The sequence below is a fragment of the Peromyscus californicus genome, unplaced genomic scaffold, assembly GCF_007827085.1.
Source record: "Peromyscus californicus insignis strain IS unplaced genomic scaffold, ASM782708v3 Scaffold_8__1_contigs__length_139910024, whole genome shotgun sequence".
Classification (NCBI taxonomy): Eukaryota; Metazoa; Chordata; class Mammalia; order Rodentia; family Cricetidae; genus Peromyscus; species Peromyscus californicus.
In genome coordinates, this window is record NW_026294606.1 from 63655720 (window position 1) to 63667952 (window position 12233).

Genomic DNA, 12233 nt, shown 5'->3' on the forward strand with positions numbered 1-12233 from the left:
CATCAGTTTGAAGCAAGACTGGGCCTATACAAGAGACTTTGTCTCCAAAATGTATTTTTTAAAATGTAGAATCAAATAAAAGTTTTTTTAAGGGTTGAAAACATCTTTAAATGTTTATCAAAAGAGATCTGGTTCAAAAGTATAGTAGGGTTCAGAGTACAACTTAATGATACTTGACTAGCAAGCATAAGATACTCAGTCTGATTCCCAGTGTTATGAAAAAGAACAAAAAGGTAAGTCATTATATGATGGAAAAGCTTTATTTTATATCTTGTGTCTTTAAGGGAATAATGTGGCTCCATAGGAACATCGTTGAGGCAAGGTCTAAGCCATGGTGTTAATATAGAAAGCACAGTGCAGCATGATGTGGACACTGTGATAATGAGGGCCATAGGATCTGATCTCCACATGTGCCTGTGCTTACATACGTGTATGCTGTCTCTGAGGTGACAATGGCTATATCCTGGGAGCAGAGGGGACAGGAGTGTGGAGATTGAGCTTTCTCTTTCTGTGTACTTCTTGAGTCTTGTGCTCTAAGCTAGATTCCACTCTTAGAAGGAAACAAGAGGTCTTCTCGCCACTCTGAGCTGTCTGCTCCCCCTGTTCTCTGTTCTCAAGAGCTGTGCTAGCAAACAAAGGTTTGAACATCACTGTCCTCTGCTTAGAAACAGTCTCCCATATCTGCAGGATCTGTGTCTGTGTGTCCCCCCCATCAGATTCAACCAACCACGTATCAAAAATAGAAAAAAAAATCCAGAAAGTTCCCAGAATAAAAATTTGCATTTGCCACATGCTAAGCAAACCCCTACATCCACAGGAATGGGTATGAGCTTCCCCAGCTGTAGCCTGACACCGTCTCTCAGACCCTTAGTCTGTCTCTGACAGCTGTCATGTGAGATGTGTTCCCTTGCTCCATTTGTGTACTTCGTAAGGAGATTTCTGTAGGTGCTTCTGTACTGGAGCACGTACAGACTGTTCATCTGCTGTCATTCTGAAACCAACGGAGCACAGCAACTATCTATACTTATTGTGTTAGGTATTCTACACACTCCAGATGTGGGCATAGGCAAATACTGTGGCCATATGCAAACGACTGTGCCACTTTACATTATACATAAGGAATTTGAGCATCTATAGATTTGGGGATCTGAGGAAGGATCTCAGGACCAGTGTCCTTTACATGCTGGGGGGGGGGGGAATGTGTTCATCTAGCGCCAGTCACCTGTACTGCAGTACATCAATACAATTAAATGCAGTCTTACAGCCAGCTACCCTAGTTTCTAACCTTGCCTTTTCTGCTTCTAAATGCTCTCACATCGGGCGGGCAAGCTTCTTGAACTCAGTGTAGTGGACTCTGCATTGCACCAGCCATACTGGCTTTGGGACTGGAAGGTCTATGCCCAGCTTCTTGGAGGGTTACAAGTGGACAGTCCTCAGCTGAGTTTTCTGGAACCTGCCCTGGTTTACCTCCCCTTTGCTGGGGCACTTGTGGGAGCCCATTCTCGGGTTCCTCGTGGCTTTACCCAGCAGGTCCGAATAGAGGATGATTAGGACCACGGGCCTGAGTGCAGGTGTCTGAGATGGTCTGCACTTGGCTGTGCTGGGGGAGGAGGTCTTTCACTCCACCCCTTGGCATCTCTATAAAAACACTGGGGCAGAGACAGTCAGGGCCCGTTGGAAAAGGTTCCAGGCCCTCTCGAGGCTAACCTTTATTTTCTATCTGTTTATCTCCGCAATAATCCTTCTATCTAATATTTCCTGCTGCTCACACTCAAGAAAACTCTGGGGAACTGTGGGGTTGGTGGGTAAACGCCCCACAAGCATTTGTAGTTAATGACTAGGCATGACCCAGGATTAGGAAATCCAGGGCCCTTCATCCTATCTTGGAACATCTCCGAAGGGACATCTTAGCTTCATAGTGTCCCATGAGCAAGACTAGGGCCCCAGTGAAGTTGGAATTACAGTCGGTTTCACCTTTTGCCCGGTCCTCCATCCCCTCTGGCCCTCATGTGCCTAGGTATGCCTCTAATACCAGGAACATTCTCTGAAAATTCTCTGATATGCTCATCTCCTCTCAGAGTCCCCCTTTCAGGAAGCCTGACTGCCCATGTATAGTTTCCTCATGTATAACATATGATTGACCACAGGGTGGGAAGACGTAATGGTGCCAGACAGTTCTTAGACTCATGCTTAATACATAGTAAAAGTTCATCGACAGCCAGTAGTGCATGGCCAGCCCCACCATGTGTACATCTCCAGTCTCGCTCAGTTTATGCACCACAGGCTTGATCACAAAGTATGCTGGCTCCTGGTTCTTCCTCCAGCACATTTTTCTCCTTCTCATCTCCAAGTCTGTGCCATGGTCTCTCTTCTACTAGAGTGCCATTCTCTCACAGCTCTCTCTGGACTTTTTTTTTTTTTAAGACATGTACCATAAGCTGGCTTCAAATGTACAGCGTAGCCCAGCCTAGCCTTGAATTCCTGATCTTCTGCCTCAGTGCCTGAGTGCTGGGATTCTAAGCATGTGTCACCATGTCCAGCTGTCTGGCAACCTCATAAACCTTCTGTGGGTCCACTTTCATGTTGCTAGCTACTCTCCTGTAGTTATTTATACATGGGGTAATGGGTTTGAGTGCCCTTGGCAGATCACAAATTCTTCAAGACCTAACCCAACATTGGCCTTTGGCATTCTTGTTGCCTGGCAATTTTGAACATATAAAAAAAAAAGAAAAGAAATTGAACCAATGTTCAAAAATTACTTGTCATCGTTTGGGGCTCCTGGAATGTCACTGTTTCATGGAGACCACATATACCATACTGCCCTCTTCTGGCCAAAATGAGACACACACACACACACATACACACACACACACACACACACACACACACAAGATAAACTCCTTGAGGAACTCATTATTTCTATCATATATGTGTGAGTAAGTAAGCTCTATGTATTTTAAAATTCCATATGTTCAAGTAGCTAGAATAAGCACTTTCGATCCACTCTCCTTATATCACAGTCTATGAGTTATGGTAGATTCTTCAAGAACAGAATAAAAGAAGATAAGCAACATATACCAAAACAAGAGACCTAAGTCTTTCCATTTAAATGGAATCCATTAGTATGTGCTTGACTATCACAATAAAAGGAGTTGTAGGAAAGGGGGGATGAATAATCACCATGGACAAAGCTTTTCCTAGGTCACCAACATTCCGGTAGGCATACCTCTGACCAAAGGGCAATGAACTCCCTATTCTGGAGAATCCAGGGCAAGAAGAGATACAGCTCTAGCAAAAATAACATAGCCATCCACAAATGCCTTGACAGTGACCTGAAGAAACCAAGATGAGACTAAGAGGCACCAAGATGTGTCTGGGGTAGTGGTGTATTATGAAGATAGAAATGATAAATTCCAAAGCAAGGTTAAATGTGCTCCTTAGTGAGCGCATCACTGTGGTCCTCACAGCTTCTCCTTCCCCTGATAGGAACAAAGAAAGACATCAAGGGACTCGCAGAACTTGTCCGGTGTCACCAGTAGCAAAGCCATAATCCAAGACTACTGTCACACAGGTCTCTCCTCTTCAGCAAAGATGCCATGTGCATCAGGACAGTGCCATGAAATAATGAAGCTACTGCCCATAAAACCTAAAGTGGGCCTTCTGGATTCTGGCTATCACCTCCCCCCAACACATACACACACACAAAGTGGTGCTTTTTTCCCCATTAAGAAGTGAGAACTCCTATGCTTTTCAAATACATGTTTCTTTAAGAAACTCCTGTTTGGGAAATGCTTTCCAAATGAAATCAATCTCCTAAAATTTGCTGGAAAAAAAAGCCAAGCCATGCCATTTGCTCCTTTAGCTTTGAGGTATTTTTCAGTAATCTGAGCTGCACAGGGGAAAGGCTGGGCTGGGCTGCAGCAGGTAGTGCACATTCTCTTGGAAGAACTAGAAAGAAGGATCTTAGGAGGAGCCCTGAAGCCACAGATTCCCCGGATCATCCTTGCAGAACCCCTGCACCTCCCCCAGGCTAACCTGGAGAAATGACTCTTTTGATGATGCCTACGCACCTCTGTTTGCCTGCAGCAGAGTTTTATCTGGAAGTTTCCATGTGGCAGAGAGGATGCCTACTTCGGGGCAAGTGGGCAAACTGCCATGAGATAGAGACTGCTTTCTTATGTTTGTAAGTTAGGCTGAGGTACCCATGCTTCCTTATCTTTTAAGATGTCATTTTCTAAAGCTAAAGAAGCAACGAGTTGATTGTAGATCAAGTTTTTTAAAGATAAGCAAGGGACCAAGCCTGGGCAGACGGTTTAGTTGGCACCTCTCAAGCATGAGGACCTGAGTTCAGCTCCTTAGACCCCAAGTGAAAACCTAGGGGCAAGCACACCTATAACCTTGTCACTGGAGAGCCAGAGATAGGATCATCCTTGAGTCTTGCTAGCCAGCTAGCCCAGTCTAATTGGCAAGCCCCAGGTCCCACTGAGAGATCCTGTCTCAAAAAAGGCGTGGGACTGGCTAGATAGCTCAGCAGGTAAAGGCACCTGCCACCACAAGCCTGGCAACCTGAGTTCAATCTCCAGGACCACATGGCGGAAGCAGAGAACTGATCCTGCATGTTGTCTTCTGAGCACTACATGTACACTAGGGTGTGCACACTGTGCATTTACACACATTATACAAATGTAAGAAATACAGAAAATACAGTAAGATGGAGAATAACTGAGAAAGGCAGCTAATGTTGACCTCTGACCTCCACACACATGTACATGCCTCCCTCATAAAACATGTATACATATATACTCACACACAAAGGAATAAAAAAGTGGAACATTTCAATTATGTGTAATTGCATATAGAGCAAGCCACTGTTGACGTTTTACTGTATGTATTCCTAGGGTCAGGTTTATGGGTCTATGAAAGTACATAAAGATTTTAAACAATATTGAAATCATGCTGTTATTAGACTGTCTATTGTAATTTTTCCCCTGGAATTTTATCAGGAGAATTTTGCAAAGATTGGTCTGGATACTTTTTTTATTGAGCACCTCAACCGAAACCAGCGTAGGGGCATCACAAGGTCCCCAGGAACTAGTCAGGGACCCCTTCTCCTTCTAACCACAGGCTGAGCAGAGGACAATGCTATTGCTGCTATTACATCCTTGAGGCCATGTGACCTTAACATGGCCATTTGGGTCACCTGCCACCATTGACAGGGCAAACACAGGAGGGTTCCTTGTCTGTACCTTGGCTAGGTGTCTTCCTATCTGATTGCCTCTCCCACGGGAAGCTTAGGTTCTGTGAGAAGGTTTCACAGTCAAGATTTTGAGAGGTTAAGGAAATATATTCATGTTACAGTCTAGAAGCACCCATCACTTCCAAAGTTGTTCAGCTTGATTACATTCTTTTTCTTCCCTCTCCTTCCTTCTCCCCCCCACCTTTCTTCTGTCTTTCCCTCCCTCCTTCCCTCACCTCTTTCTTTTTTCTCTCCAGCAAAAAACGCTTGCCGTTCTGTGCCTGGGTAGTGTGAGGGGTAGAACGTTTTCCTGAGTTACTTGGCAGCACACCGGTAAGCTTTATGTCTGGCTAAACAAAAACAGTACATTTAAAAATCACTACTTCATACTAGTGGGCATAACAAATGTGCCCTGAGAGTGTTTTTTTCACAGCTGCTTTCAATTTAAATAACCACCTACAAGGACAAGACAACATGTACTTTCTGAAGTATAAAAAAACAAGAGCGCTATCCAAAAGTAACAAGACAAATAGCTAGCCTTTTTAACACCTCATTCATATTCTTGGAATTCAAAATGAAAAGGAAGTGGGGGAGGATAAAACAAAATGGAGAGTAGTGGTAATCCAACTATGGCCTATCACAAAATCTGGCCCCACATCAATAAAGTTTTATTAGCACACAGCTACAATTGTATGTTTGCATATTATCAGAGGCATTTATTGTGCGACAATGACAAAGTTGAGTAGTTGCCACGAAGACCTTATAGTCCACAGGCTGAAGATGTTTACTATCTGACTCTTCATATGGCAGGTGACAGGGGACATCTGAAACCTGACCTCAGGAGGGACTCAAGACAAATGGAGGTGAAAATGTGATAGTTAACCACTGGATGGGGTTAGGGAGAAGGTGATCTACAGCCAAGGCATGAGGGAAGGACAAAGAACAGGTGAACATCTGACTCAGAGCCTGCCAAAGACCCTGTATGCCCACACCTCACCTCACAATCATTTTCATGCTGCTCTGGAACACTGATGCAAGGTATCAGCCGTCTTTGTCAAAAAGGTCATTTCATTCCATCCCAACGGACTGTGGCCAATTTTCAAAGTCCAGATGGAAAAGTAAACTTTATACAACTTTAAACTGTAGAAGGTCTAGAAACAGTAGACAGTAAAGGCCAGGATTGCTTCGCCATGTGTGATCCAGGGGCTCAGCTGCCTCAGTCCAAATGCCCACAGTTCTCTTTGGCCCTTTGGAAATTCACTTGGAAATTTAGCCTTGCTGCAGTATCATTCAACTCCCTTTAGAAAGAGAGAGATGTGTGTGGAGGCAGGCAGGAGAGTCACATTAATACAGAGTGGTCCCCAAGCTGGGTGAACCCACAGCTACTGGGGAAACACCCAAACCTCAGAAGTGACAAGCAGGGCAGTTCTTATGAGGACTCTCTGGAGGGAGAACCTGAGATGCCAATGGAAGCATTTGACTTGGCAATGGGTCCTTTGCTCTTTTTCTGGTCCCCCCACCCCCGTTTTACTTGGCTGGATTATTTTGTACATCCTCATGTCAAAACCTATAGAAGTGGAGCATGTTGGAAATGAGAAAGGTGTTTTGGGGGAAGATGCTGGATTGCACAAGACTCGGTATACTAGTTAGCTTCAGCAGGCAGCTTGATATATACAGGGTCTTCCGAAGGAGCCTTCCATTGAGGAACTGGCCAGATCATATTGGCTTCTGGCCATGTCTGTGAAGGGTCATCTTGACTGATGATTGATGTGGAAGGGTCCAGCCCACCGTGTGAGGCACCATCCCTAGGCATCTCTCGGCCTTGCTCTGTATAAGGAAGCTGGTTGAGCACGAGTGAGCAAGTGAACAAGTGAGCTAGTAAACAGCATCCCTCCATGGTTCCTGCTTGACTTCCTGCCCCAATTTCCCTCAACGGTGGACTGTAATCTGGAAGGATGAGCTGAAATAAACCCTTTCCTCCATTACATTGCTTTTTGGCACAGTGTTTATCACAGAAATCAAACCATTCAGGATCATGCTGGGGAAGACAGGGCCTATGGCCGGCCCTGCCATGAGCTGGGCAGCAGGGGTGCCTGGGAATGAAGAGGACGGGGACAAACCCTTAAATGGCCAGGGCTTGAATGCAGAATTGCTAAGAGGAGGAGAGGCTGGGCTGCCATGGGTGAATTCTCTGTTGGAAGAGGCACAGGCCTACTAGCTATGGCAGTTACAGGGACGTTAGAGCAGTGTCTTTGCTCATATAAATCCACTATGAAGTGTTTCCCAAAACAGGGTCCGCAGAATCCTCATGGGGAGGCTGCATGGCCAAATACAGTTCAGACATGACGTATCCCACGCCTTCCTCTTTGATACAATAGTTATGCACTATCTGTAGCTTTGTTTTATGACAAGGGTAAGCAATCTTCTACGTGTTCCCCAGGGAGATGAGCATATTTTCTCTTGGCTGTGATACAAAGAGGACTGGGAAGTCCTGGGTTGTCGAATGCTGCTTCTTACCCCAGCTGCTTCTCTAGCCCCAGAAGGGGAAGGAAGTGCTGAAATCACAGTTCTTGGGAAAGAAGGCCACTGGGCTCTTGGTGCTGACCCCTTTCCACTGTGAGTGCAGAGAAGGCTGAACTGAGAAGGGGAGGGGCGTGTTTTACATTGTTAATGGTTTTCCAAGAATTCACTCCAAAAATTCAGCATCACAGTAGATGGGACATGAATTTAGTTGCAGGAAGCCATCTAGATGATGGCCTGGGGCATTTGTAGTCTTCCCAGTGACAGTTTCAGAAAGACATCTTCCAATGCTTGTTGCCTCCTGAAGTATCATAGTCCACCCTTAGCCAGTCATGCCAGCTAATGCTCCTTTCTGTGCCAGCTACAGAGGGTGCTCTATGCTGCAGACTGGCTGATTTGGTGCACCCTTGAGAGGGATAGTGTCATCCGTGGTCCTGGAATCAATCTCAGGTTTGTAAAGACCTGACGGTTGATCTGGTGTGTGTGTGTGCATGTGCATGTGTGCATGCGTGCACGTGTGCTCACACTATGCTACCTAGCATTGCATGGGTGAATGGATGTGATGTAGCTTCTTTAAGACCACCAGATGACCTTGCTGCTATTGAGGTAAGAGGGTCTGTGTTCATTCCTGCCCTGAACCTTGGTGTACTGACCCTGCATGAATACACTATACTGAACCACCAGTGGACTCTTTAAGCTCCACATCTTGGACCACTGTTGATGTCCAAAATGAAGCTCATGCTCTGATCTCAGTGCAGGAAATGCTCATGGCAGACCTCCCTGATGTCAGAGTGCAGCAACAAGGCTATGGAGAGAGTCAGGCCAGCTGCAGACCAAGTGTCTGCGGCACCAGCTCCACTGAGGAGGAGGTCCCCAGGGCAGAACCACTCCTCCTCCATCCCACTGGTGTCGTTGACCCAAGCCACCTTTGATCTGATACTGGTAGCTAGCATTCAGTCTCCAGCTCTTCCACTGAGAGAGGCAGCAGACTGTTTTTCCTTCTGTGGCTCCTGTATTTGCCTGGCATCCTCCTGGCTGGCTGGAAACCCCAAGAGCTCCTGCCACCCTCCCTGCTGGGGAATGTGATGGGAATGTATGAGCTAAGAGCCTGCTTGTGTTTACTCCTCAGAGAACGGTGACTTTGTCCACATGGCCACGTCCAGGGCCAGACTCAGCTGAGACTGTTTATCTGGGAGAATTCATCAACTTAGACGCACGTTTTTCTGCTCCTGAATTAAGACAGGTGGCCCTGGAGCTGAAAGAGGCAAAGAGCTATGTCTGCTTAGGTTGGAAAGAGCAGGGGGTGGAATTTGTAAGACTTAGCTTCAAACGTTGCTTGGATACTTGCTGACTTCCTTAGTGTTCTTCCTTTTCCTCTTTCCTCTCCTCCCCTCCCTTTCTGTCTTCCCTTCCCCTCCCTCCTTCCCGCCTTTCCCCCCTCCCTCTCCTCCTAACTCTCTCTAGCATATGCATGCGTTTTGAGGGGTGGGTATTTCCCCCCATGTGGGCATATCGACTACAAAGGTCAGTATTGCTCTCCACCTTACATTTGAGACAGGCTCTCTCACTGAACTGAAGCTCAGTGATTCAGCTAGACTGGGTGCCAGCAAATCTCAGAGATCCTGTCTTCAGCTCCCTAGTGCTGGGATCAGAGTGTGCCCCGACATGCTGGGTGTCCTTATGCCTGCATGACAGTTTACAGATGGAGTAATTACCCAGCCTTCCCTGCCTTTCTTAAATCTGAGACTGTTTGGGGGAAAGCAGGGCTGTGTCTGCAGGCCTCGAGGTCACTACATGTTGATGTGGCTATTGTAACACACTGCCAGATTCAGTCAATAATTTTAGATCCCAGAATGAGATCTCAGTTGATAATTTAATGAAAATGTGATTGGAAAAGTTACCAATAACAGATGACTGAAAGAGAGTGATAAATACTGCTGCCAATTCAAGGGTTGTCTTTCCTGGCATGTGTTAGAGTCAGTCTTGGTAAATTGGAAAGCTTTAATAACAGGGCAAAATTTCCATGTGGAAAGCATTAGATAAAAGGATTTTATACCCAGTGCACAGCTTTGGACAGATCTTATGATGTGTAAAAAGTGGATATTGTCTGTCAGAGAAAAGTTAAAATGTAAATAAGTTTTAAAATGCCTTAGTTCACCTTCCTTTACATAAAAATTCCAAGTTATTCTGTGTAGTCTTTAAGTTGCTGTTGTATCTTCCTTACTGGATAAAAAGATCAATTATCAAAGTACTAGACTGTAGATGTAACCAACCTTCTTATTAAATAAGAAACACAGAACCAATGCAAAGAAGAAAGCCAAGAGATCAGAGCTAAGAGCTAAAACCTTACCCTTCCTCCTACGGTGGTCCTACCTCTCCGAACCAGAGCTACCCCTGTGTTAAAGTCTTTATATAGAGTTCCTGTTCTGCCTTCTCATTGGTTGTAAACCCAACCACATGACCGGCCTGTCTGTATAGGCCTCCAGGTTTTCTATGATTGGTATTGAAATTAAAGGCATGTGTATCCAATACTGGCTGTATCCCTGAACACACAGAGACTTACCTAGCTCTGCCTACCAAGTGCTGGGATTACAAGAGTACGCCACCACTGCCCTGCTTTCCTATGGCTTGCTAATAGCTCTGACCCCCGGGCATCTTTATTTATTAACATACAAATAACATTTTAATACAAATAAAATATCACCATACTAGACACCTTTCATTTCTCTTTTAGTGTGATTTTTTTAAAAAAAAACTTAGTTATAAATCAATTAGTATTTATTTTTATTTTTTTAAATGGTGCAGGGATATATCTCAGTCATAAATAACTTGCCCAGCATATGAAAAACCCTGGGTATGATCCCCAGCACTGCCAAAAAATATGAATTTTTATTACCAAATAAAACCATAAATATTTGTGAATATATGAAATAATGTACATATTATAGAATGGCTATTGAGTTAATTAACATGCACAATCTCACTTAATTTTCATAATGACACCATAAAACTTCGCAGCAATTTTTTTCTTTAAAGATTTCTTCTGGTTGTTTTCAATTATGTGTACATGTGTGGGTATGTGGCCATGAGTGCAGGTGCCCACGAAGGCTAGAGGCATCAGACTGACTTGGAGCTAGAGTTATGGGTGGTTGTGAGCCACCCAATGTGGGTGCTGGGAACCAAATTTAGATCATCTGGAAGAGCAGTAGAAGGTCTCACTCTTAACTTCTGATTCCAGTCCCACTTGTAGCAATTTTCAAATATTTAATATATATTTATAACTTATATAACATATATGGTCTATTGTGATTAGGTATATCATGTAATGTTCAATAGAATCACTGAACTTATTCTTCCTATGTAGCTGAAATTTTGTATCCTCTGAACTAAGATCCCACCTTCCTCACCCTTGGCCGCTGGCACACACCATCCTAATCTCTGTTTCCATGAGATCACTCTTTTTTATTTTATTTGCCACAGGGTCTCTCCACATAGCCCTGGCTGTCCTAGGACTTACCATGTAGATTAGACTCACCTTGAACTCACAGAGACTCACCCACCTCTGCCCCCCACGTACTGGAATTAAAGGTGGTGGCACATACCACCATATCCAGTGAGATCATTCTTTTTAGATTTTGCATCTAAGTAAGGTCACATGCCTGTTTTATTTCACTTTACATACCGTCCTTGGGCACTTAGCTTGATTTCATAGCTTGGTGAAGATAACTAATGGATCAGTGAACATGGAGTACAGATCCTCATTGATACATTTATTCCACATCCTTCACACTCATACCCACTTCATTTCATATATTTTTATTTCTTTCCTATTTATTTGTTTAACCTCCACACAGGTTTTCTACAACCTCAATATTAATTTATAGTTAAATCTCACTAAGGATACAAGGGCAGTACTTAATCTTCATTATTAACTTGACTGAGCTTAAAATTCTCTAGGAGACACACTTGTGACTTTGTCTGTAAGGCATGTCCAGAGTCAGAGAGTATTAACTGAGGAAGAAAGATTCCCTCGCTTCCCCTCCCCTGCTACCCTTTAACTGGAATAGCACCACTCCATGGGATGGAGGCCCAGCCTAAAGCAAAGGAGCAAGCCAGATAAGTGATAGCATTCCTAGTTCTCTGATTCCTGATCCATCCAGATGTGAGCAAGTGGACTTTCACTCCTGCTCTCCCTAACCACCATGACTTCCGCACCATGGTGGACTGTACCCCCAAATTATCAGCCAAAATAAACTTTCCCTCTCTTAACTTGCTTCCTGTTGGGTATTTGGCCATAATAATGAGAAAGTGACTAATAAACTTATCTTTCACCTTCTTTCAAATTATAGACATTCTAGGAGGTACGAGGTAATACAATCATAGTGGCTTTAATTGGCATTTCTCTGATGACTAGTGATGAGGAGGATTTTTTTTTTTTTTTGAGAATGAGAGAGGTGCCTCAGCTTTTACCAATCTC

The 12233-nt window shown here is 44.3% G+C and overlaps 1 protein-coding gene across 1 annotated transcript in view; it reads right to left on the minus strand.

The window, feature by feature from the left end:
- The window catches only part of Ccdc3 (coiled-coil domain containing 3), a 93523-nt gene that overhangs the window by 2793 nt on the left and 78497 nt on the right, over positions 1–12233 (minus strand). The gene's annotated exons all lie outside the window — the stretch shown is intronic.